At 44.4% G+C, this 27562-nt stretch overlaps 1 protein-coding gene across 6 annotated transcripts in view; it reads left to right on the forward strand.

Moving 5' to 3' along the window:
- The window catches only part of PC (pyruvate carboxylase), a 1086793-nt gene that overhangs the window by 284654 nt on the left and 774577 nt on the right, over positions 1-27562 (forward strand). The window contains exon 3 of one of the 6 annotated variants that reach the window (XM_068259509.1): positions 7428-7449. The exons of the other annotated variants lie outside the window; for them this stretch is intronic. The gene's annotated coding sequence lies outside the window, so the exon portion shown is untranslated. The remainder of the gene's footprint in view (positions 1-7427; positions 7450-27562) is intronic. 6 annotated transcript variants of the gene reach the window in all.

Raw genomic sequence — 27562 nt, forward strand, 5'->3', positions numbered from 1 at the left:
TCAGCCTTACAGAGCACCCTGATGATCCTTTTGTGAAAAGGAATAGATTTCTCACAGGAAAGGGGGTATCCGCTACTGATTGGGATGAAGTTCAATTCTCGGTCACGGTTTCTCTTTAAGACATTTAAACTTTTTCTCCGTTCAGAAGAATGGCTGTAGAGCAGGGGAGTCAAACTCAAATACACTGTGGGCCAAAATGTGAAGCTGGGACAAAGTCTTCCGCCTTCCTTTTCTTGTACAGTTCCCTGGTGTATAATGGCCCCACTTTCTCCCCTATACTATTTCCTAGTGTCTAGTGCCCCCTTTCCCTTCACCATGTGGCTTTATAGTTCTAGCACTTAGCCATATAGGCACAGGTACTCGTGAGCCAAATATAATGCAAAGTGGGGTGCTGACGTTTCAGACGGCGCGCAGGGTTGAGCCAATGACGCAGCCGCGTCTCCGGGGGGTTATTTAAACTGCGCCAGCTCTGTATTAATTTGTCCCTTGGCAGCTTCGGCGGAACTAGTGGAATAGCGCGGGTAGCGCTATTGCAGCCTTCCTGGGTCCTTCATCTCTTTTTTACTGGGTGAGTCTTTATGTCCTCTCCTCTCTGACTCTGGGTTTTACCCTGAACTTCACATTTACCTCTATTGGCGTCCTTCATGTCGCCATCTTCTTTATATTGCTGCATACTCTTGATTCACTTTCCATGGATATTTGTGTGAAATTTTTCTCTTTATCTGCTTTTCCACTTTATGGTTGTCTACCTCATTGCTTGTTTGCACAGTGTTTGTATTAATGTTATTGGCTATATTTGTTAAGTTATGATGCTTTTTATCAGCACCTGTGGGTGATCACGTTCTAGCACTAGCACTTTATCAGTGAGTACTTGTGAGGAGAGTTATTATTATTCATTTGCCTTTGTTTCCCTGTGGGTCAACATGTGGGGTGGATGTCTCTAATCACAATTATTGTTATTTTACATAGGGGACACCACCTTTATTTCTCCACATGATCCCCCAGGCAAGCAATTGAGTTATTTAGTGTATATTAGTTTGACATAAGACTCAGCTTTTTATGATACTCATTATTCAGGGGCCTGTGACCTAGGTGGGCTGCTTGGTTTTAATTGTTTTTAATGTTGAGTTGGCTATAGAATAAAGATTTTTTCATATTTGATACCTTTGTCTCAGGCTATTAATTGACCATTTGCTCTACAAATAGATATGGTATTTGAGGAGGAGCTTTGTTCTTTTGTTTAGTGAGTGTTATAGTTGGTCGATGACCTCTTTCCTCCTAGTAATTTAACCTATTTCAGGTATAAATAAGGCTATTAAACATAAAATAATTTTTTGCCTAAGTATGTCTGCTCGTTAAGTGTGGTGTCAATACGGTTTCTCTTTAAAGAGAATCTGTACTCTAAAATTCTTACAATAAAAAGCATACCATTCTATTCATTATTTTCTCCTGTGCCCCTCTGTGCTGTTTCTGCCACTCTCTGCTGCAATCCTGGCTTGTAATTAACAGTTTTAGGCAGTGTTTACAAACAAACTAACCAGCTTCTAATAGGCTCAGCTAAGCATAGTGTGTGAGTCATTCAAGAGTGTGCAGGGGGCCTGCAGAGGGTGTGTATCGCTTCTACCAATCACAAGCAGCCCTGCACATTCCACACAATCAAGCCTTAGCCCGACAAACAGGACAGAGGAAAGATACATTGATTTATTACAGAGACAGTGCAGTTAGGAAAGACTGCAGTAAGCCAGAGCAGATTAGAACAGGCATAGGAACTTCTAGGATAGAAGAACTAAGGCTGAAAAATTTGTTACAGAGTCTCTTTAAGACATTTAAAGTTTTTCTCCATTCAGAAGAATAGCTGTAGAGCAGGGGAGTCAAACTCAAATACACAGTGGGCCAAAATGTGAAGCTGGGACAGTCTTCCGCCTTCCTTTTCTTGTACAGTTCCCTGGTGTATAATGGCCCCACTCTCTCCCCTATACTATTTCCTAGTGTCTAGTGCCCCCTTTCCCTTCACCATGTGGCTTTATAGTTCTAGCACTTAGCCATATAGGCACAGGTACTCGTGAGCCAAATATAATGAAAAGTGGGGAAACCACTTGGAGGGACAATTTGGCCCGCAGTTCAGAGTATGACGTGTATGCTGTAGAGCTTTCAGCATGGCCAGAGTGTAAGCCAGCTATGTGTTGTTGCATACAGTTGTTTAAATTAGATTCTGCAATGACTCTCTAAAGCACGTGTCGAACTCCAGGCCTGGAAGGCCAGATCCATGCCAGTGTTTAGGATGGACTGAGAAAGAAATGAATGTGTTCTACCTGATGCACCACGCCTTTCCTGATTCATACCCTTCAATTCATTTGAGCTGTATCAAAAATGTGTGAGGACCTCAGCCCTCGTAGGACCGGTTTGACATACCTGCTCTAAAGAGTACTGCATATATCTCCCAGGCTTCCTGAATTCAGACGACTGCTGGCATGGTTTCTAAAAGAGCAGATTAGAAAGCCCATATTTTCTTGACCATCCTTAGATGCTCTATTGTTTACAGCTAGCGTTACTTCCCCCTCACCTGTTGTGGAATGCCAAAGTAGATGGAGTGGAAAAGAGAAACCCACAGGGTTAGGGACAGCAATCAATGTGCACCACATAAACCAGTATGGAGTTTTGAAAACGGGCACCCAGGCTAGTGGACCAGCATTTTGGGTTTCTAAGAAAGGATGGGGCATTTTCTGCGAATGTACTTTGGTTAACTTTTACAGTGCGGGAGGGGGGGGGGGGGGGGCTAGGAGTAACATGCATAAAACCTTGGAAAGTCTCCATAGACTTTATAAGATATTTCTGATAGAGATTAAAAATACCGACTGCTTTATTCAGTAAATGGTACTGGGTTTTACCATTGTATTCATAACAACCAGCTAGCTGCTGTATGAATAACCACCGATTTTCCTAATGGCTGAAAGCAACAGTAATTATGTTTCTCACAAAACCTCGACTGTTCAATTCTTTAGAGTGTGCTTCATAACATTTCATACAGTGTAATTTATGTATTTGTTATGCATTTTTGAAGTCTTAAACCTGACTTGGTTGTGGGTAGTTTTAAGAGCCGGACGTAACATTACAGTATATTAATTGCAATAGTGATGGTACACATACTTAAAGGAGAACTGTAGTGAGCGGTATATGGAGGCTGCCATATTTATTTCCTTTTAAGCAATACCAGTTGCCTGGCAGCCCTGCTGGTCTATTTGGCTGAAGTAGTGTCTGAAGAACACCAGAAACAAGCATGCAGCTAATCTTTTGTCATATCTGTCAACATTGTCAGAAAAACCTGATCTGCTGCATGCTTGTTCAGGGTCTAGGGCTGAAAGTACTATAGGCAGAGGATTAGCAGGATAGCCAGGTAACTGGCATTGCTTAAATGGAAATAAATATGGCAGCCTCCATACTCCTCTCTACAGTTCTCCTTTAAAAATGCATCTTTCTTTAATAGCTCAGTCCTGCAGTTTGGATTTCCTTCACAATCCAGCCTTAAAGGGAAGGTTCAAGCAAAATAAAAAAAAATGAGTTTCACTTACTTGGGGCTTCTACCAGCCCCATGCAGCCATCCTGTGCCCTCATAGTCACTCACTGCTGCTCCAGTCCCCCGCGCTGGCAGCTTGCCGACCTCGGAGGTCGGCGGGAGGCATGCGTAAAAATGTACGCATTGAACCAGTAATGCGTAAAAATGTATGTGTTAATGTTCCTGCACTAGCAGGAATGTGTAAAAATGTACGCAATGCTGCCCGCCGACCTCCGAGGTCGGCAAGCTACCAGCGGGGGACTGGAGCAGCAGTGAGTGACTACGAGGGCACAGGGTAGCTGCATGGGGCTGGTAGAAGCCCCAGGTAAGTGAAACTCATTTTTTTTATTTTGCTTGAACCTTCCCTTTAAAGTACACCTGAAGTGTGAAAAATATGGAGGCTGCCATGGTGGTTTCCATTGAAGCCATGCCATTTGCCAATTATCTAGCATCTCCCTTCCCTTTCTGACATCCGGAGTTGGGCCCCATCAGTGGCTGCCAGGTGCTTAATAGCCCCCAAAACCTCCATGATCATGGGATCCTGGGAGCTGGAGTGTGGCAGTCCTGTACATGGTTGATGCAGAGCGGCAGCAAAGCATTATACAGTACTTGCTCCTGGCACAGTACAGGTCCCCTCCACATCCTTTTCAGTTTGCAAGTGCCATGCAGCCAGCAAATCACCATGCAGCTTTAGTCCCGTATCATGTGACTGGGACGGAAGGAGCACAGCGATTGGCTGGCTGCCCGACACCTGCAAACGGAAGAGGCTCTGCATTGCTAGTTATGTACAAGGAAGGACCACCCTATCTCCCAGGCCCAGCTGGCAGATCTTTGCGGGGGTGCCCAGCCCAAGGTAGTTACGCTTCTTATGGCTGCATAGTCTTTACTGCATCGGGCAGTAGAAAGCAAGCAGTAAGACAAGGAAAGACAATCGAGAGCCCCCAATAGTGTATTATTGATACATTTTTAGAGAAATAAAATAGTAATAGGTTATACTCACAAATGTAGGTTGCCTAGATCAGGCAACCACTCACTTCGCCTATGGGGATATTAACCCTGTCCCCACTCAGGTTAAGTGTCGCTCTCCGTAGAAGGAAAAGGGTGTCCACACCCATCCACCAGGTGGAAAATCAATGTATAAAGAGTACAGCGGCGCCAGCAGAATAAAAGTAGTACCACTTAAAACCAAGATAAAATATGCGGAGCAAGGGTGGGCTTACCTCCCCTATAACCAACACAACCACTATGTATGGTTTAAATTAATCAAATTTAATAGATACTCCAAACAAATATGCAACGCGTTTCACGGGTCCCAAGCCCGCTTCCTCAGGCAAAAATATATGAATAGGAGCAACTGAGAGGTTGTGCGTAACGGTGTAGCGCATCTGCCAAACCGCGAAACGCGTTGCATATTTGTTTGGAGTAGCTATTACTTTTGATTTATTTAAACCATACATAGTGGATGTGTTGGTAATAGGGGAGGTAAGCCCACCCTTGCTCCCCATAGTTTATCTTGGTTTTAAGTGGTACTACTTTTATTCTGCTGGCGCCTCTGTACTCTTTATAGAAAGCAAGCAGTGGCTGCAATATAGTTATTAAATCAGATATCTGCTATAAAATAATAGATTTTTGAGTGGTGCAAGGAGGTAGACAAAGCAAATAATTGATATCAGGGAAGTGTCGATCATTTTACCGATCTTCTATAAATCATACTAGCATAAGCCCTCTATATCACTTCTTTCTGGCATTGTATTCTGTCTCAGATACATTGCATATAGTGCACATTGTATATAGTGCTTAATATTGCCTCAGGTTTATGATGTATACAGTAATTATCTGACCTACATTCTGATCCTACCTGCAAAAGGAAGAAAATTGCTTTCTACAGTCACCCTTAGTATGGGAGATGCCAGAGTAAAGCATTAATATACTAAAGTCATGGAGTTATATGTTGCTTTTTAGAAATTACTGCTTTGCATTAAAGTGGAATGCAAATGTGACACAGGGTTTTGTAATAAACCATCCAAATGTTCAGATCAGAAACTTTTTACTCGTGTCATCCTGACTTATCACATTACACATCCCTCTCATGATGCATAGTTCTCATTGTTTTAGAAAAATTTGTAAATCACTGTGTTGGAAGGCGGCTGAATACATTTCCCTTTACAACATGGTTAATACATTTCGTGCTTGTATATTATTGCACTTCATTGTAGATTTTTTTTCTTTCTTTTTAATACAGTTAATGGAAGTTTTAATCTACCATACCTATATCTACAAAGCTGCTTCTTGCACCATTTTCAAGGAGAGGAGGATCATTTAGTTATTGTGACACTACTACATCCACACCATGCAGACATAAGGCCTAGACCCATTTCTCGATTTACTTATTTTTTCCCCACGATTTTTCTGATGACCGAAGATTTTTTAGCCACGAGTGCTCGTTTCTGCGATCTTGTGACGTGGGTACAGGCACGCATTCACATGAGTCGTTTAGCATTGTGCGAAGATAACTGTTGCGGCTGATCGAATCTTTAAGATCCCCGACGACTCCTGCATTAAGATTCCCAAAGTACCGCAATCGATTGAAGTCATGTGCCGTCGCGCACGGCCAAACATTGCATGCAGACTACTGCTAGCAACCTCAAGGCATCACCCTTTCATAAGAAAGATCAGTACGGTAATTCCCTACTAGCAATTCTCTCACTAAGGCATTGCCTGTGTGACTCTGTCTTAAAGGACAATTGACGTGAGAAATATATGGAGGCTGCCATATTTATTTCCTTTTATACAATACCAGTTACCTGGCAGTCCTGCTGGTCTTTTAGGATGCAATAGTGTGTGAATAATGCCAGAAACAAGCATGAAGCTAATATTTCAGATCTGACAATGTCAGAAACACCTGATCTGCTGCATGCTTGTTCAGGGTTTATGGCTAAAAGTGTTAGAGGTAGAGGATTAGCAGGATAGCCAGTTGGCTGTTGCGTTCGCTGTGACAGTAGGAATGCAACAAATCAGATCAGCAGATCAGCATCACGCATTATGCTTGTGTTGTCTTGTACAGCAAAGCATACAGTCGATGAAAAGTAGGCTTCACCTTCACTGTTAACATATGCGTATGCCGCTACCCGTTCTACTGCAACACACCCGCTGCACTGTGAATGTTGCATACGCGGTAAAAAAGTGGCTGTTATGCTGGGTACACACGATGAGATTTCCCGTTCGATTTGCGGATCGATTCGATTAAATCAAACATGTTCGATTGGATTTCGATCGATTTTTCCGTCGATTTTGCATACCTATCATGAAAAAAACGATCGAAATCCAATCGAACATGTTTGATTTAATCGAATCGATCCGCAAATCGAACGGGAAATCGCATCGTGTGTACCCAGCATTACACCTCACTGCAACGCACCACTGTCAACTTAGCATTAGGATCTTACAGAAAATTGATAATGCAGTATGCCATGAGTGTATTTGCCAAGGTCCACACTATATATTTTGCTGCACTTGATGTCATTGGTTATGCTTATGTTTGCTCTGGAAATATATCGGCATAGTTGCACAGCAAACATCTCTACTGCGTAGCCACGTTCGAGATAAACACTTTGTTTTTTTATTTTTCTTGTTAGATGAGAACATTCCATACTCTTTATTTAGCACTTACAAATGTTTGGAAATCACTTTCGTCTGTCACGCCTCACACTGATGTGCGGTACAGAGCAGGAGAGACAGGTCCGGGAGTTATCTGCTCTGTATTTGCATGCCTCGGGCACAAAGTACAAATTCTTATCTAACTTGTAGTACTTGCTGCTTGACTCCACGTGTATAAATCCATCCCAGCTCACATTTTCTTTCATACTCCTTATAGGCACTTCAGAGATCAGAGCACAGTATGTATCTGCAGCCTTTATGTTTTACTAGCTTTGTTAATATACTACTTTTCATTACTCATATTTGCTATCTTGCTTAACTCTTTAAGTGTAATTTTTTTTTTACTGAATTTACTGGAGGTGGTCTGTGAAGATGAGTGCAAAGATTTGAAGCATTGTCAGAGTAGCCATGTAGGCTCCCTCTAAGGCCTTGTTCGCATCATAAATCGCAATCGCAGACGCCAGCGTTTTACGATTTTGTGGGAGTTTTTTTTTTTTTTTTTTAGTGCCTCCTGACGCTTACCTGTGCGTTAGTCATTTTTTTTGTAAAGCGCTTTTCTAAGTGCTTTTGCAGAGCGATTCCTTTTGGCACTTTCTGACCTCAGTCAGGAAGTGAACTCTTTGACCCGGAAAAGAATAAATGCAACGTACTTATTCTAAAAACTGCTTGGAAAATCGCTATACAAATCGCTTTTTCAAGCGTTTTGCGATTTCCCTATACCTTCCATTATAGGCAAATCGCCCAAAAATGGTACAGGCAACGCTTTGGTGAGCGGATTGGAATCGAACCGCTCATATGTGAACACTCTCATAGGGAATCCTTGCTCAAGCGAGTTTAGGGCGATTTTGAAAATCGCCGCTGCTTAAATACTCGAAAGCGCCCTAGGTGTGAACAAGCCCTAATAGATTTCTGTTGCTATGAGCAGCCGCTGCACTTTTTTTCTTCAGTTTCTTTGTCTTTTTTTTTATTATCTTAGTTTTATTGAACAATTTGTGTGCAAAATAAACTTGAGCAGGTTTACTCTGACAGATGTGTGGTTATAACGCAAATGGTTATCTAGCATATAAAATGAAGAACAAAGGGTAATTCTGATGCATACTAATTTTGCAGCTGGGATCTAAACAGTTTAGTAAAATGAAATACTGTACCTGCATTTTCCATTGAATTCCTTAATACAGATTATTAGGCATTTACTATGTATATGTGTGTATTTTTTATAGATACTGTACCTGCTTTCTGTGTTCCATTTATTGTTCGCTTTCTGAGGCACAGGTTCCCCAGGTTTTTACATATTTTTAGTGAACATGTGCTTTTTGTTGCTATGCTCTTTAGTGCCCCCAGTGGTAGCTTTTTCTTTCTGATAATACAGTACCTGTGTTTGCTATTATTTTTGACTTTTTCCAGCAGCACAAAAGTTTATTTGAATTATTTTTGGCCTATCCACTGGCCTCATGTTGCCATCTTATTTTGAAGGCGTTGAACTGAATGGACAGAGAAGTTGAAGTGAGCTGATCATTTTGGTCTTGGTCAAAGAATTGGTGACTAATTCAGAAAGTTATTCTGAAGTAATAATTGTGATGTCTAGCTGTTCCTTCTCATATTTTGATTGGATTTTAACCACTTCCTTCCTCATGATGTGAAAATAAGTCTCTGCACTCCCCTCACTACAAAATCCTAGAAAACACTATTTATCTCTGAGCTGATAACAATGCTACACAGTTGTAAAGGAATGACAGCAAACCCATCTCTTCCTCCCAGGGAATGCATTGGCAGGATTAATGTGTAAACAAGTGTAAAACAAACATTGCAGGAACAGACAGGTGTAACAAGAGAGTAGGGTATATACAATGTGTTACTAATACATATTAAAACAAATGGACGGTTTAAAGAGCAACTGTCACGAAATTCTTAAAATTTAAAACACAAATGAGTATATCTCTTCCTGAGTAAAATGAGCCATAAATTCTTTTATGTTGCTGGCATTTACAGTAAGTAGTATAAATCTGACATTACCGACAGGTTTTGGGCTAGTCCATCTCTCCATAGGGGATCCTCAGCATGGCCTTTATTCTTTATAAAGACACTCCCTGAAAAAGATTTATACAAAGATGCTGACTAGCCTCCCTGCTCATCGTACACTTTTTTTTTTTTGGCAGTTGGACGGAGCAACTGCCGTTCACTAAGTGCATTTTGTAAATAAAGAAATCCCTGAGAACCCCCCCATGAGGAGATGGACTAGTCCAAAACCTGTCGCTTCTGTCAGATTTCTAATACCTACTGTAGGTGACAGGAACACATGAGAAAAGTGATTTATGGCTCATTTTACTCTAGAAGAAATGTACTTCTTAAAGAGATCCCGAGGTGGGATTTAATGATGTTAGTGGGGCACAGAGGCTGGTTGTGCACACTATCACCAGCCTCTGTTGCTCTATGGTGTGCCCCCAGGACCCCCCTGCGCTCTATCAACAGCGCCGTGCTAGCGACACACAGCGTGTCGCCAGCAGGCGGTTTACAGGTGACTGTCTGTCAGCGGCGCTGATTGGAGGAAAGGGACGCGGGCGGGTAGCGCCGATACAGCGGAGGCGGGGGAGCGGCGCTGACAGTCACATGTAAACAGCCTCGCTAGCATGGTGCTGGGGATAGCAGAGCGCAGGGGGGTCTTGGGGCACACCATAGGGCAACAGAGGCTGGTGATAGTGTGCACAACCAGCCTCTGTGCCCCACTAACATCATTAAATCCCACCTCGGGTTCTCTTTAATTGTATAAGTTTACATATATTTTAAATTTTAAGATTTTTGCGACAGAGGTCCTTTAACCTCCCTGGCGGTATACTAAAAACCGCCAGGGGGCAGCGCTGCCGTTTTTTTTTTTTTTTTTTTTTTTTTTTTAAATCATGTAGCGAGCCTAGGGCATCCCCCCAGCCCCTGATAGCATCCCCCCAGCCCCTCCGATTGCCTCCGGCGATAGGCGATCAGGAAATCCCGTTCAAAGAACGGGATTTCCTGGAGGGCTTCCCCCGTCGCCATGGCGACGGGGCGGGATGACTTCACCGTCATGGACGTCGTGACGTCTAAGGGAGACCCGATCCACCCCTTAGCACTGCCTGGCGCTGATAGGCCAGGCAGCGCAAGGGTTTAGGGGGGGGGCTCTGCGGCGGCGCAGATAGCGGCAAATTGGCGCGGGGCGGCGGTGATCGGTGTGCTGATGCAGCTAGCAAAGTACTAGCTGCGTTCAGCAAAAAAAAAATTACACAGATCGGCCCAGCAGGGCCTGAGAAAACCTCCTGCGCGGCTTACCCCGAACTACGTTCGGGGTTACCGCCAGGAAGGTTAAATAAACAGGAGAGCTAGAAAAATAAAATGTGCGGGTTTAATGCACAATAGAAGCGATTTACATTAAAGCTATAATGTATGAAAGTGGATAAATTGTGTATTTTTTCTCTTTTTTCCTTTTAACATACATATGAAATAAGGTCATTAATAAAAACAAATATCAGCCACAAAAAGCCTAATTTGTCCTGAATAAAATATAAAGATCGTTTAGTGATAATTATTTATAAAGTTATTGCCAAAGTAATCAGAGCTGAACTGTGAAAATGACCAGGGTAGGGAAGTGGTTAAAATATTTGGCCCATATCAAGGAAAATGTATTAAAATTGAATTTGGCATGGCAAGCATAAGACTCTTTTTAGCTCACACGGTTTATAAAGGGCCATCTGTACCTTTTCTGAAGTGATTGGCAGCAGATGTAACAAATAGAATATAACATTTGTTCTCCAGCACAGTCAGAGCTTTCAAGTGTCCCCCACACTGTGCTGCTGGCTGTGCATTCATTCTGTAGTGTGTCCAGTCACTCTATCACTACCAGGGTGTCGCAGTTTTTCAATGCACCTGTATATGGCCACTTTGGAAGCCATTTATCTTTTCTTGCACTCTGACTGCCCCCTCATATTTCAAAGCAGTCACCAGTGGTCCTTTGACTAAACCAGGGCTCTGCCCCCTCCCCTCCTCTCCACAATATCACTGGTCATTCCATGTCCCCCTCCCTATCACACCACCTAGTATTTTCATGTATGCCTGGTTCCACACTATCCTCAAAAAACAAGCAGAAAACAAACGTCTGGTCTTTATGGATAAGTTGTGGATTATTTCCAATTAGGTACTGCTAACATTTAACTTATTATTTCACCCTTAAGGAATTCTTGAATAAAACAAAACAAAAAAAAAACAGCCATACTACCATCCATACTTAATATTATGATTCAGTGCATTTGGCCTTAGTGGTATCCCGGTCCCACAGCAAGCCTGTGGTTACTAGTTAGGGCAGCTGATTAGAATACGTATTCTGGGTAATTTGGGGTTAGTGATTCAGAAGTATTACCGGTATATGCAGATGATCAACAGGACAGACAGGCAAAGTAGCAATCGCCACATTCCTCTTCAGGTGTCCTAAACCCACAATGTTTTTGTTTTATTCTAAATGTAAACATTATAACAGTATAGTGCTCAATAAAAGGTGCCCTACATTTCTCTTGATAACACGACCATAAAATGTGTGCACATGTAAAATAGACAAGAATTATCTTGTTGATTTCATGTTAGAATTCAAATTCCTTTGCTCTAACTCACCAAAGGTTGTAAAATGCTAATTACATGAAAGGAGACACCTCAGCATACAAAAAAAGTGTGAACATGGCAATTTTTATTCCCTACAAATTCAGGCAAAAATAGACAAAATATCCTAAAGGGTTATATTATGAAGCAGCAGTGCTATAGCCCCCTTTTACAGTGCTGTACAACTCGACACATCTGAATTTATTTATATAGGATCACAATTTCCTTTTTGAAGTTTTACTGTACTGCAGATGGCGAAGGGCCTAACTTAAACACTAAGGCTACTTTCATACTCCCATTCTTAACCCCGGACACGACCAAACTGCTCATCCATGCCCTCATCATCTCCCGCCTTGATTACTGTAACTCACTCCTTTCTGGCCTCCCCCTGAAACGCACTGCCCCCCTTCAATCAGTGATGAACGCGGCTGCAAGACTCATCCATTCTTCGCACCGCTCTGCATCCACATCTCCCCTTTGTGAATCCCTGCACTGGCTCCCTATCCGGCTCAGGATAAGTTTCAAGATTCTATGCCTGGCGTATAAATCTGTGCACAAAACATGCCCTACCTACATCTCGGAGCTTGTTCACAAGTATACACCAGGTCGCCCCCTCCGTTCCTCCAACGACCTTCGCCTCACCACCCTGCGCATTTCACACTCCCATGCCCGCCTGCAGGATTTCTCAAGAGCTGCCCCCACCCTCTGGAATGCCCTTCCACCACCCATCAGACTTGCTCCCTCTTTCAACACATTCAAGCAAGCCCTCAAAACCCACCTCTTTATGATGGCCTACCCACCTCCTACCACACAGTAACTCTCTAAGGAATATTTAACAGCCCCCCCTAGTGTTTCCACCCCTCCCTTTAGATTGTAAGCCTCTGGCAGGGTCCTCCACTCCCTAGTGTAATCTACAGGATCATGTGCTCCTGTCCTATGACAGCCTGTACTTGTATTACTGGGCCTACCTAACCAGCCCATATTGCATGATCATGTATTTTGTACAATTTGTATGTATAACTTTGTTCTATGTGTATAACCCTATGTATGTCATCCTTGTATCATTGTATATATTTATTGTTCAGCGCTGCGTAATATGTTGGCGCTTTATAAATACAATAAATAATAATAATAATAATAATAATAATAATACTCACAGGAAGACGTTACAGGCGCACGTTAGTGCAGCCTGTAACGCTTCCAAACTCACAGCAATGAGTAATCAATGGGCTGTTCACAGTGCCCACGTTGCGTTACATTGTAACGCAGCATGTAAGTTGAAAGTGCTGCGTGCTGTGCGCTATGCGCAGCTAAGCCGCGTTAGACTGTGCGCACATGCTCAGTAGTGTTGGAGGAGGAGGTCTTCCCTCCTACTCCTCGGCCAGGCACATGGCTAATTAATATTCACTGCACGGTGTGACGTGCAGTGTTTACTTCCTGGAGCGCCGCTCTGCGCGGCGATTGGCTGGCGGGACCACGTGATGCCGCATGCGTCCAAGAGTACGCATCACGGACGCCAGAGTGAGCTGCACAACGCGCCTCACTCTGACATCCACATCCAAGAGCACCAGGAGTTGCGTTAGGGGCACGTTATGCGACCATAACGTCCCCTAAAACGCAACGTCTTGGTGTGAAAGTAGCCTAAAGGTAGCCATATACTATGCACTTTTTAAAATGTGCCAGATTTCATGAAAACATGTAGTCTAAAGTAAGTCTTAAAAATATAAATAAATATGACTTTTCAGTGATAGGCAATCACTTTGATGATCGCACCTTGATTGAGAACTGCCACTCCTTATCTGACGAAGTGTAACCTCGGGTTGTGGGCAGGGTCAGTTTGAATTCCTTCATATTGTACTGAGCATTACAAAGCTAATGCTGGCAGCATTCTAATGTTCAAATATCTGCGGAAGGTAGAGGAGATGAAACTCCAGCACTCTCAAGATTGCAGCAGGGGACTGGACTTGACCTTCCTTAGCATATGACTGAAGCAGTATAACAGAATATGAAATATCAGGTGGGACTCATGTGAGACTTTTTATCTACACCCTTTGGGGTATCTTGATCTCCGGCCTTTTGGGTCTTCGGCCTCTATATGCCTCAGCCCCCTCTTCGTGGTTGCACATGCCTGCGCGGCTCCCCACGTCTTTGCCGCGCATGCATGTGCAGCTCTACATGACTCTGCACTTTTCTTCCCTCCTTTGGGGACTATTTTGGGCTTTTTGCTGTTCCTTGCACCTCCTTCATGCCTCTGGCATCCCCCCTCGTCCGCTCCTTGTCCTCCCTACCCTGCTCCTCTTGCTTTCCCCGTCCCTTCATCTCCCTTCCCCTCCTTTCCTTTCTTCCCCTTTTCCTTCCCTTTCTCCTTCTCTCCATTTTCCTCTCGCCCCCCCACCCTTCATATCCTTTTTCCTTTTTCCTTCTCCTTTTTTTCTTCCCCCCCCCGTCTCTACCCCCCTTCTTTCCTTCCTTCCCCCCTCCTTCCTTTCTTTCCCTCTCCCTCCTTTAGGCTTCTGTTCAGCTGGTTTTAATGTTCTACAACATTGGGATGGGGTTCCTGTGCTGCGGTGCCCTAGCACGTCCTGTCATTGCCCGCGCTCTTGCGTCCTACATGCTTCTAATATAGTTAGCTAATATTTGTACTCTTGGACGCAGCACTGAGTGCTTCTACGTCTTGTTTACATTTTAGACGCGTGAGCTGGGCTCTGGTTGGTGTGGTGGGCGGCGCCGCTGCATAGGTCTCTCATTGCCTAGTTACATGGACGCTCTCCGTCCTCTCTACGGAGGAGGTGGGCGTCAGTGGTTGCTCTAGAAACCAGGGGGCGTGGCAGGCTGACGTAGGCGGAAGTGCCGCCGCTACGTGGGTATGTAACCCACGCTGAAACTGCCCGCCCCCAACTCTTTCCCCATTGCGGTGAACAAGCGCTTGTTGCGCGAAACGGACGTCCGCAGGGGGACATAGACCTGGCGCCCACCTCCCCGCATTTGCATCCGATCTCGCTGACTGTAAGTGTCTGTTATATTTGACCCAATAAACCGCAGGGGGACATAGACCTGGCGCCCACCTCCCCGCATTTGCATCCGATCTCGCTGACTGTAAGTGTCTCGGTTATATTTGACCCAATAAATTACCCTAACTGCAGTGCTGGCTCCACTTCGTCTCTCCCTCCTGTTCAAATATCTGCTACTGCGGAGCACAGTTTTCAAACCTTCTAAAACATTGCTTTTATTAATGCATATTGCTAAAATCCATTCTGCATACCTATATCCATGAGCATACATAACCACAATGGTGTCAGGCATAGAGGTGCAGGATCAATGTTTCACACTTTTATTGGTGCTGTTTCAAGGCCTAAGTGAATCAAATCAGATCATAAGTGAATCCACTGTTTCACAATCAACTGTATTTCACCAGAATGGTCATCCAGCTCATAAATCCAAGTGGTAGACCATCACCCAAAGGATTAGAAGGAGCTTACCAGCCGCTGACAACCCACGTTACAAAGGTTGTATGTCTCGCATTCAGTGGTAATGGGGACCAAGAAACTACCAGGATCCAAATTTCCAACAATCCTTATTTTAGTTCAGGCATACCATCCTCCAGGCCTGTAGTGACTGTTCTGTTCCGTAGGTCCACAATCCAATCTATCTTGAAGTTGGCAAAGTCCTCTTCATCTAATACAATATCTCTTTGTAGTCTATGTAGTCCTCCTGCTCGTCCAGCTCCTGGTAGAGATCCAAGTAATCCGGATCTCTACCAGGAGCTGGAAGAGCAGTAGGACTACATGGACTACAAGGACTCCTGCAAGGCTGCTGTGTTTTGGGCAGATATTGTATTTGATGAAGAGGATTTGGCCAACTTCAAGACAAATCGGATTGTGGACCTACGGAACAGAACAGTCACTACAGGCCTTCCGGATGATATGCCTGAACTTAATAAGGATTGTTGGAAGTTTGGATCCTGGTCATTTCTTGGTCCTCCTTACCACTGAATGCGAGACATACAACCTTCCAGCGTGGTTTGTCAGCAGCTGGTAATCTCCTTCTAATCCTTTGGGTGATGGTCTACCATTTGGATTTATGAGCTGGATGACCACTCTGGTGAAATAGTTGATTGTGAAACAGTGGATTAACTTATGATCTGCACTGACTTTTTAATAGTTTTATCTGTGTGGACTTTTGAACATTGTATTTTCTCAGCAGCGATTATTTACCCTCTGGCGCTGATTCTTTGTTTATATAACGTTATTAAATTGGTACAGAAAGACTCATGTTAGTCTTTGTTTATGGCCATTCTAACATAAGTGGAATATCCTCGTAACCCTCGTGGGTTGCTGCTCAGTCTGTGTGGATCACAGAGCAGACTGGCATACACCTGCTCTTAGACCGTAAGCTTGATGACACATGAGTAGCTGCAGACTGCTGTGAGCTCAATGATGAGCTAATTGCATCCTGTCGTATGTAGTGCATTATCGCTTCACTGGGATTAGAAATATTTGGATATGTATAAATGTGAGTTTGTTTGCATTATGCACTAGGGTTGCCTTTTTGTACAGATTTGCCATTGACCGTAGAATGCTGCTATGTTAACATACTCCTTTTCCATATACATTTTTAAACACCCTTCAGAGCTTGGAGGGTCAGAAATATGACAACTTAACTGGCATGCATTCAGGCAAAAACCTGATCCAAATCCTAGTTGGCTTACTTTCACCCAAACATCATGCTTTAGAATCAAACCCCTCTTACCCTACCTATATTATTATTAAATATATAGCTCCGACATCTTCCGTAGCGCTGTACAGAGTATATTGTCTTGTCACTTAACTGTCCGTCAGAGGGGCTCACAATAAAATCCCTACCATAGTCATATGTCGATGTATGTATTGTAGCCTTGGGCCAATTTATGTATAGTGTAGTAGGGCCAATTTTAGGGGGAAGCCAATTAATTTAGCTGCTTAGCTGTATGTTTTTGGAATGCAGGAGGAAACCCACTCAGATGCTTCTAGATAATGCCCTGGCTGGGATTCAGACCTGAGAACCAGCACTGCAAGGCAAGAGTGCTATCTATTCAGAAGACGGAGCCGAAGTTGCTTAAAAACACAATAATTCGGCCTCCAGCAATCGCTGGAAGCCGAATTATTTCATTCCCCCACTATCCATGGCGGCCTGGAGGGGGAATAGTAATTAAAACGGCCCGGACTTGTGCAGAAGCAGGATCAGCCACATATCGCTGTATCCTGCGCCCAAGTCTTCCGGCGCCGATTTCAAATGTACTCGGAGGAGGGGGAGGTATTACTAGCCAGAGATTTCAGAGGCAGAGGGAAGGAGGGAGGGAGGATTAGGTTTTTTTCACAGGCTTATTGATCAAGATACAGATAAGCCTGTCTCTGTGTAATGTTTACAAACATGGCTGCTGTCATTGTATCGCAGGAAGAAATAATCATATTCTATTGAAGCTGTTTGCAGCTAGATTTGCTGTGCAAACGATCTAAACTTTAGATAAGATATATAGACAAGTTACTTGTTATAGTTAGTTAGTTTTTCATCTTGGATCCGCTTTAAGTTTATTTTATCCCGAGTCCACATAGCTAATGATGGCATAACTTTCTTGGCCAGAGCTGCAGCAACCATATTCTGTTTCATTGGGGCTGCCATCTTGTTCTCTGGAAATGCTTTTATCTGCTGTTCCTGATGATATCTGAGAGGAGCTGCAGAAACTGGGATATATCTGCCCCTGAGCTCTCCAAAAGGAACTTATTTGCACTTGAATGTCATATCAAAGTCAAACATTTTACAGTAACAGTAAGTTAGTTGCTCTATGATCCTTTTTGTAAAGCCTAATTCCATTAAAGACACCTGAAGTGAGAGGGATATGGAGGCTGCCATATTTTTTAACAATGTATGAATCACACACCTGAATCAAGAATGATGCTAATTCAGTCAGACTTCAGTCAGAAACCTCTGATCTGCATGATTGTTCAGGGTCTGTGGTTAAAAGTATTATGCTGGGAATACACTGGTCGATTCTGGCGCTTAATCCTGCACCCGATCGTTTCGCCCACTCGATTCTCTTCTGCTTGTTTTTCTTTTCATTTTTCAATTAACGTTAATGGTGAATCGAGCGGCAAGACGATCAAATGGTGATCGGACATGTTGGGAATTATCTATCTAACCATCTTAATGGCTCAGAATCGAGCCGTGTATTCCCAGCATAAGAGGCAGAGGAGCAGCAGGGCTGCCAGGCAATTGGTATTGTGTAAAAATAAATAAATATGGCAGCCTCCATATACCTCTCAGTTCCGTGCTGCACAATCCAGTTCAGTGAAGCAGCGGATGCACCTTTTTGATTACCCTAAACAGATCTTTTAAAGATCTTTTAAAGCTCTTTATTGCAGCTCTGCTACAGGTGGGTGGACTATGGTGAATGCTCACAATTGGAAAAAAAAAAACCTATTTGGAGCTGATAACTTCCCTAAGCATGAAGATCCTCCTCTTATGCCCTGTTTCACCTGGGCAGCTGCAGGTGGTGCACTCACCGCCTGTCAGCTGCACCCCTGTTCTGGCTGAGCGCTTGCTAGTTGTCTGGAAATGGTCATGGAGAGTTGTCCATCACATGGAGCTGCATCTGGGTGTGGCCACAGCTGCTCTAAGCTGTTTCTTGCTGCCAGGTAGTCGCACCAGGTTTTAAAGTGCTGTTACACATGGAGTTACAAACACTGCCATTTGTCTGCATGAAATTGCTATGTTCAGCCTTACGCACAGAAGAGGCCATCAGGATTCATTTGAATTTGTATTGCTAGTTGTCGGGAAATGGTCATGGAGAGTTGTCCATCACATGGAGCTGCATCTGGGTGTGGCCACACAGCTGCTCTGAGAGGTTTCTTGCTGCCAGTGTGTGTGTGTGTGTGTGTGTGTGTGTGTGTGTGTGTGTGTGTGTGTGTGTGTGTGTGTGTGTGTGTGTGTGTGTGTGTGTGTGTGTGTGTGTGTGTGTCCGGCATAGTTCCAAGCTGCATACAGTTTGCATTATATTTGCATTAAATTTGCATGTGAGGCAGAATTATTAGCCTATCATTGACCATTTTTAATACGAACAGCCAAATCATTCATCCCCTGAAGTCAAAGGACCAGGACATAGACATGTCCCTGCTTTTATCGAGCTACTATAGAAGCTAATGACTGGGGGATGTCAGGTGGTGGGTTTGGGAGAGACTATAAAAAAAAGTCTTTCTAAATGCTGGGAGAAAACTGTGCCGGATGTTAAAGGATACCCGAACTGACATGTGACATGATGAGATAGACGTGTATGTACGCACAAATAACTATGCGGTGTTCCTTTTTTTCTTTCTCTGCCTGAAAGTTAAATGTCAGGTATGCAAGTGGCTGACTCAGTCCTGACTTTCGCCTTCTTTTTTTTTATCTCTTTCTTGCTCTCAGAAGCCATTTTCTGCTAGGAAAATGTTTTATAGTTGGAAATTCTTATCAGTGAGGGTCACACTGTAGTCACTTCCTGTCTGAGTCAGGACTGAGTCAGCCACTTGCATCCCTGATATTTAACTCTTTCAGACAGAGAAAGAACAAAAGGAACACAGCATAGTTATTTGTGTAGTAGGCACTGTACATACACATGTCTATCTCATCATGTCACATGTCAGTTCGGGTATCCTTTAAAGGACAACTGAGGCCTCTTTCCCACCAGGACGTTGCGTTTTAGGGGACGTTATGGTCGCATGGTGGTGTTGGAGGAGGACGCCAGAGTGAGCCGCGTTGTGCGGCTGTTGGTGCGCCTTTTTTGTCTCATACCTTGCGGGGACCTTGTGATCAGAACTCTCCGCATCACGTGGTCCCGCCAGCCAATCAGTGGCCGCTCCAGGAAGAAAACACAGCAGAAGTGATGGGAAGTCCGGCTCTTTTCAATGAATCGATTCATTGAAAAGAGCCGGACTTCCTATCTCTACTATTCAGAATCGATTCAGAGCAGCAGGACTGAACCTAGTGATGGAAAGTCCGGCTCTTTTCAATGAATCGATTCTGAACAGTAGAGATAGGAAATCCGTCTCTTTTCAATGAATCGAGCCGAACGTCCCATGACTACACGGCAGTGTAGTGAATATTAATTTGGAAACGCGTGCAGGTGGCCGATACGCACGACATCAGACATTGCATTGAGTGCAATGTCTGATGTTCACACTGCATGCGTTCCGGACCTGTGCGGTCTGGGAACGCATGCTGCACGCAGATTTTGCTAAAATGCGTGGCTGTCCCATTCACTTTTCAGTGATGGGATCAGCCACGCAACGCACACAAACGCGGATGGCCATGCGTTCGTACGCGTTGTGGTCCGCACGCGTTCCGCACGCATGGCCATCCGCATTTGTGATCTGAACGGGCCCTAACGTAGAACGCAAAGCATGCTGCACTTATAAATAACGTGCAGTGTTACAATGTAACGCAATGTGGGCAATGTGAACAGCCCATTGATTTTTCATTACTGTGAGTTGGGCTGCGTTACAGGCTGCACTAACGTGTGCCTGTAAAGTCTTACTCTGAAAGCAGCCTGAAGGTAGAGTAATATGGAGGCTGCCATATTTATTTCCCTTTACACACCAGTTGCCTGGCAGTCCTGCTGATCGATTTGCCTGTAGTAGTGTCTAAAGGCTCATACACACATCAGACTATAGTCTTTGGAAAATGAAAGATCACAGACCAATCTTACCACCCTCCATGTAGTATGAGAGCCATACTCTACACAGTCTTTTCTATGGAGCTGAACTCCACATCAGAAAAAAATCTTTGCAAGATGCTGCACACACAGATGCTGTACAGACACAAAAGATCAGTATCTGCAAAAGATCTGTTCCTGCCAAAAATCCATTCCTGCAAATTGCAATGATAGTCTATGAGATCTGCAGATCATCATACTCACATGATTTAACTGACATTCATCTGCAAAAAAACATTCAGTGTATATTTATTGGATTGGGTAAAAGTTATCGCGTTTACAAACTATGGTGCCAAAAGTGAATTTTCCCATTTTTAAGCATCTGACTTTTCTGACCCCCTGTCATGTTTCATGAGGTGCTAAAATTCCAGGATAGTATAAATACCCCCCAAATGACCCCATTTTGGAAAGAAGACATGCCAAAGTATTCAGTGAGAGGCATGGTGAGTTCATAGATTTTATTTTTTTGTCACAAGTTAGCGGAAAATGACACTTTGTGACAAAAAAAAAAAAAGTTTCCATTTCTTCTAACTTGCGACAAAAAAAAAAATGAAATCTGCCACGGACTCACTATGCCCTCTCTGAATACCTTGAAGTGTCTACTTTCCAAAATGGGGTCATTTGGGGGGTGTGTTCACTGTCCTGGCATTTTGGGGGGTGCCTAATTGTAAGCACCCCTGTAAAGCCTAAAGATGCTCATTGGACTTTGGGCCCCTTAGCGCAGTTAGGCTGCAAAAAAGTGCCACACATGTGGTATTGCCGTACTCAGGAGAAGTAGTATAATGTGTTTTGGGGTGTATTTTTACACATACCCATGCTGGGTGGGAGAAATATCTCCGTAAATGACAATTTATTATTTTTTTTTACACACAATTGTCTATTTACAGAGATATTTCTCCCACTCAGCATGGGTATGTGTAAAAATACACCCCAAAACACATTATACTACTTCTGAGCACGGCGATACCACATGTGTGGCACTTTTTTGCACCCTAACTGCGCTAAGGGGCCCAAAGTCCAATGAGTACCTTTAGGATTTTACAGGTCATTTTGCGACATTTGGTTTCAAGACTACTTTTCACGGTTTAGGGCCCCTAAAATGCCAGGGCAGTATAGGAACCCCACAAATGACCCCATTTTAGAAAGAAGACACCCCAAGGTATTCCGTTAGGAGTATGGTGAGTTCATAGATTTTTTTTTTTTGTCACAAGTTAGCGGAAATTGATTTTAATTGTGTTTTTCACAAAGTGTCATTTTCCGCTAACTTGTGACAAAAAATAAAATCTTCTATGAACTCACCATACTCCTAACGGAATACCTTGGGGTGTCATCTTTCTAAAATGGGGTCATTTGTGGGGTTCTTATACTGCCCTGGCATTTTGGGGGCCCTAAACCATGAGGAGTAGTCTTGAAACCAAATGTCGCAAAATGACCTGTGAAATCCTAAAGGTACTCATTGGACTTTGGGCCCCTTAGCGCACTTAGGGTGCAAAAAAATGCCACACATGTGGTACCGCCGTACTCAGGAGAAGTAGTATAATGTGTTTTGTGGTGTATTTTTACACATACAGATGCTGGATGGGAGAAATATCTCTGTAAATGACAATTGTTTGATTTTTTTTTTTACACACAATTGTCCATTTACAGAGAGATTTCTCCCACCCAGCATGGGTATGTATAAAAATACAACCCAAAACACATTATACTACTTCTTCTGAGTACGGCGATACCACATGTGTGACACTTTTTTTGCAACCTAGGTGCGCTAAGGGGCCTAACGTCCTATTCACAGGTCATTTTGAGGCATTTGGATTCTAGACTACTCCTCACGGTTTAGGGCCCCTAAAATGCCAGGGCAGTGTAGGAACCCCACAAGTGACCCCATTTTAGAAAGAAGACACCCCAAGGTATTCCGTTAGGTGTATGGTGAGTTCATAGATTTTTTTTTTTTTGTCACAAGTTAGCGGAAAATGACACTTTGTGAAAAGAAACCAATACAAATCAATTTCCGCTAACTTGTGACAAAAAATAAAATCTTCTATGAACTCATCATACACCTAACAGAATACCTTGGGGTGTCTTCTTTCTAAAATGGGGTCACTTGTGGGGTTCCTAAACTGCCCTGGCATTTTAGGGGCTCTAAACCGTGAGGAGGAGTCTGGAAACCAAATGCCGCAAAATGACCCTTGAAATCCTAAAGGTACTCATTGGACTTTGTGCCCCTTAGCGCAGTTAGGGTGCAAAAAAGTGTCACATGTGGTACCGCCGTACTCAGGAGAAGTAGTATAATGTGTTTTGTGGTGTATTTTTACATATAACCATGCTGGGTGGGAGAAATATCTCTGTAAATGACACATTTTTGATTTTTTTTACACACAATTGTCCATTTACAGAGAGATTTCTCCCACCCAGCATGGGTATGTGTAAAAATACACCACAAAACACATTATACTACTTCTCCTGAGTACGGCGATACCACGTGTGACACTTTTTTGTAGCCTAGGTGCGCTAAGGGGCCCAACGTCCTATTCACAGGTCATTTTGAGGCATTTGTTTTCTAGACTACTCACGGTTTAGGGCCCCTAAAATGCCAGGGCAATATAGGAACCCCACAAGTGACCCCATTTTAAAAAGACACCCCAAGGTATTCCGTTAGGTGTATGGTGAGTTCATAGAAGATTTTATTTTTTGTCACAAGTTAGTGAAAAATGACACTTTGTGAAAAAAACCAGGGCTGTGGAGTCTGAGTCGGAGTCGTGGAGTCGGAGTCGTGGAGTCGGGCAATTTTGGGTGCCTGGAGTCGGAGTCGGGAAAAAATGCTCCGACTCCGACTCCGACTCCTAATGAATTTGTAACTAATTAAAATAAAAAATATGATAAAATGTTCTATTTCTCAGATAATAGTCATTAAAAATAATGTGTATATATACAGTAATAGCTGTGCTTAGTCCACAAAAATGAAATAAACCAATCAAAATTAGTTACTTGTGCTGCTTCAATAAAGCAGTCCCCGTATTTTTAAGGTCAGATATACATATCTGATTGTGACTGTATATATGATGTGTACACAGGAATCTCTTATATATACTAAATAACATCTATGCTGTAAGAATAAAGCCTGATGTGTAGCTGTGTCACTAATAGAGATGGTCAACGAGATGGAAATAATTCTGCATTGATGCTGATTTATGCAAATGTATGCACTCCCTTTGCTGATGAAATCAAATAATTTGATATGTTGTTAAAATTTGGTTTGGTGACTACAAATTAACCACCTGAGCGGTCTGGACGAGCTCAGCTCGTCCAACACCGCCGGAGGTCGCCGCTCAGGCCCTGCTGGGCCGATTTTCATCAAATAAAAAGCAGCACACGCAGCCGGCACTTTGCCAGCCGCGTGTGCTGCCTGATCGCCGCCGCTCTGCGGCGATCCGCCGCGAGCAGCGGCGAAAGAGGGTCCCCCCAGCCGCCTGAGCCCAGCGTAGCCGGAACAAAAAGTTCCGGCCAGCGCTAAGGGCTGGATCGGAGGCGGCTGACGTCAGGACGTCGGCTGACGTCGATGACGTCACTCCGCTCGTCGCTATGGCGACGATATAAGCAAAACAAGGAAGGCCGCTCATTGCGGCCTTCCTTGTTTATTCTGGGCGCCGGAGGCGATCGGAAGATCGCCTCCGGAGCGCCCTCTAGTGGGCTTTCATGCAGCCAACTTTCAGTTGGCTGCATGAAATAGTTTTTTTTTTATTTAAAAAAAACCCTCCCGCAGCCACCCTGGCGATTTAATCAGAACGCCAGGGTGGTTAAAGGGTAACTGAGACGGATGAAAAGTAAAGTTTTATACATACCTGGGGCTTCCTCCAGCCCCCTTCAGGCTAATCAGTCCCTCGCTGTCCTCCACCACCCGGATCTTCTGCTATGAGTCCTGGTAATTCAGCCAGTCAGCGCTGTCCGGCCGCATGCCGCTCCCACAGCCAGGAACATTCTGCACCTGCGCAATAGTGCTGCACAGGTGTAGTATGCTCCTGGCGGCGGAGTGTGTGCATGCGCACTACGCCTGACTGGCTCAAGTACCTGGACTCATAGCAGAAGATCCAGGTGGCGGAGGAGGACAACGAGGGACTGATTATCCTGAAGGCGGCTGGAGGAAGCCCCAGGTATGTATAAAACTTTAATTTCATCTGTCTCAGGTTTACTTTGTTACACAGTAGTACTATACTCTACATATGCACTCCCCACAGAGCTGCAGGGAATCCACTGAGAATGCTGTGCACATTGAACACAGAGGTGTTGTCTGTTTACAATCTCCTCATTCCCCTGCAGAGTACCTGCACATCATTCTTACATGTACCCACACTTACACTGCCTAGGGCCTGATAGATGTTCTTTGTTCCGGTTTGTACCTTTTACAAGTACTCTTACCAAGGACTAGTTTTAGTCTAAAGGGAATAAATATAGTAGTCTACATATCCTTCTCACTTCAGTTGTCTTGTAAAATTCCTAAGCGTTGGCAGTTAAGAGACGAATTTCATGTTACATACTTTTAATCAACAAAATTGTAATATGCAAATTAGAGGAGTCGGAGTCGTGGAGTCGGAGTCGGTGGAATCCTAAACTGAGGAGTCGGAGTCGGTGGATTTTTGGACCGACTCCACAGCCCTGAAAAAAACAATAAAAATCAATTTCCGCTAACTGTTTACAAAAAATAAAATCTTCTATCAACTCATCATACACCTAACAGAATACCTTGGGGTGTCTTTTTTCTAAAATGGAGTCACTTGTGGGGTTCCTATACTGCCCTGGCATTTTACAGGCCCAAAACCGTGAGTAGTCGGGAAACCAAATTTCTGTTCAGGGGTATAAGCATCTGCAAATTTTGATGACAGGTGGTCTATGAGGGGGTAAATTTTGTGGAACCGGTCATAAGCAGGGTGGCCTCTTAGATGACAGGTTGTATTGGGCCTGATCTGATGGATAGGAGTGCTAGGGGGGTGACAGGAGGTGATTGATGGGTGTCTCAGGGGGTGGTTAGAGGGGAAAATGGATGCAATCAATGCACTGGGGAGGTGATCGGAAGGGGGTTTGAGGGGGATCTGAGGGTTTGGCCGAGTGATCCGGAGCCCACACCGGGCAAATTAGTGCCTGATCTGATGGGTAGGTGTGCTAGGGGGTGACAGGTGTGACAGGAGGTGATTGATGGGTGTCTCAAGGTGTGATTAGAGGGGGGAAATAGATGCAAGCAATGCACTAGCGAGGTGATCAGGGCTGGGTTCTGAGGGCGTTCTGAGGGTGTGGGTGGGTGTTTGGGTGCCCTAGGGGCAGATAGGGGTCTAATCTGATGGGTATCAGTGACAGGGGCTGATTGATGGGTGATCAGTGGGTGATTAGATGGCAGAACAGATGTAAACAATGCACTTTGGAGGTGATCTGAGGGTAGGTCTGGGGCAATCTGATGGTGTGGGTGGGTGATCAGATTGCCCGCAAGGGGCAGGTTAGGGGCTGATTGATGGGTGGCAGTGAGAGGGGGTGATTGATGGGTGGCAGTGACAGGGGGTGATTGATTGACATGTGATCACTGGGTTATTACAGGGAAGAACAGATGTAAATGCACTGGCAAATTGATAAGGGGGGTTCTGAGGCCAATCTGAGCGTGTAGGCGGGTGATTGGGTGCCCGCAAGGGGCAGATTAGGGTCTAATCTGATGGGTAACAGTGACAGGTGGTGATAGGGGGTGATTGATGGGTAATTAGTGGGTGTTTAGGGTAGAGAACAGATGTAAACACTGCACTTGGGAGGTGATCTGATGTCGGATCTGCGGGCGATCTATTGGTGTGGGTGGGTGATCAGATTGCCCGGAAGGGGCAGGTTAGGGGCTGATTGATGGGTGGCAGTGACAGGGGGTGATTGATGGGTGATTGATGGGTGATTGACAGGTGATTGGCAGGTGATCAGGGGGCGCTTCACCTCTTGCTCTTTTACTGTTTAGGGGGGCTGACACCCCCTCAGGTGTAGCGATCCAGCACTTCACACAATACAGTACTCCGTTGGCGTTGGGGGTTATATTAATCCGCGCTGTAGCTTCACTAGTGAGGAGGATTAGTTTGGAGGAGCGCACAGGCCACTTATTCTGATCAGGGGGGATAGATGCATACAGTACACAGGCGGAGGGGGGTCTGGGGAGAATCTGAGGGGTGGAGGGGTGATCAGGAGGGAGCAGGGGGCAGATTGGCGTTAAAAAAAATAGCGTTTATAGATAGTGACAGGGAGTGATTGATGGGTGATTTGGGGAGTGATTGGGTGCAAACAGGGGTCTGGGGGGTGGGCAGGGGGGGGTCTGAGGGGTGCTATGGGCGATCAGAGGGAAGGGGGGGGGGGGCAGGATCAGTGTGCTTGGTGCAGACTAGGGTGGCTGCAGCCTGCCCTGGTGGTCCCTCGGACACTGCGACCACCAGGGCAGGAGGCAGCCAGTATAATAGGCTTTGTATACATTACAAAGCCTATTATACTGTTTACATGCGGCGATCCGGGTGCTAGTAACCTGCCGGCGCTTCCGAACGGCCGGCGGGTTACAGCGCGAGGGGGGCGGAGCCAGTCGCCGGCGGCTGATTGCATCACGAATGACGCGATCGCCGCATAACCACCCCCGCAGCCGCCCCCGCCGATGGCCGTATTGCAGTCGTTTAGGCCCGGACTTTGCCGCCGCCCATCGGCTGGGGGCGGTCCTTAAGTGGTTAAAGTAACATAGATAAGGTGAAAACAGGTGAAAAATCTTTGAATCCTGCTCAATGAGGTTTTTTTTGGCGGATAGATGACTCGATAGATAATTTCCGACAGGTCCTATCTGATTTTAGTTTTCCGATCTTCAGTTTTTCTGATAGTTTTTCTGATTGATTTCCTCATAGAAGTGAATGGAAATAGATTGGAAAAAAAGATTGGCTAGTAAATCTGCCTAAATAAATTGTGTATTCCCAGTCTGAGTCACACACCTGAAACAGGCATGCAGCTAATCTTGTCAGATCTGACAA

Source organism: Hyperolius riggenbachi, chromosome 11, assembly GCF_040937935.1.
Source record: "Hyperolius riggenbachi isolate aHypRig1 chromosome 11, aHypRig1.pri, whole genome shotgun sequence".
In the NCBI taxonomy this organism is placed as follows: Eukaryota; Metazoa; Chordata; class Amphibia; order Anura; family Hyperoliidae; genus Hyperolius; species Hyperolius riggenbachi.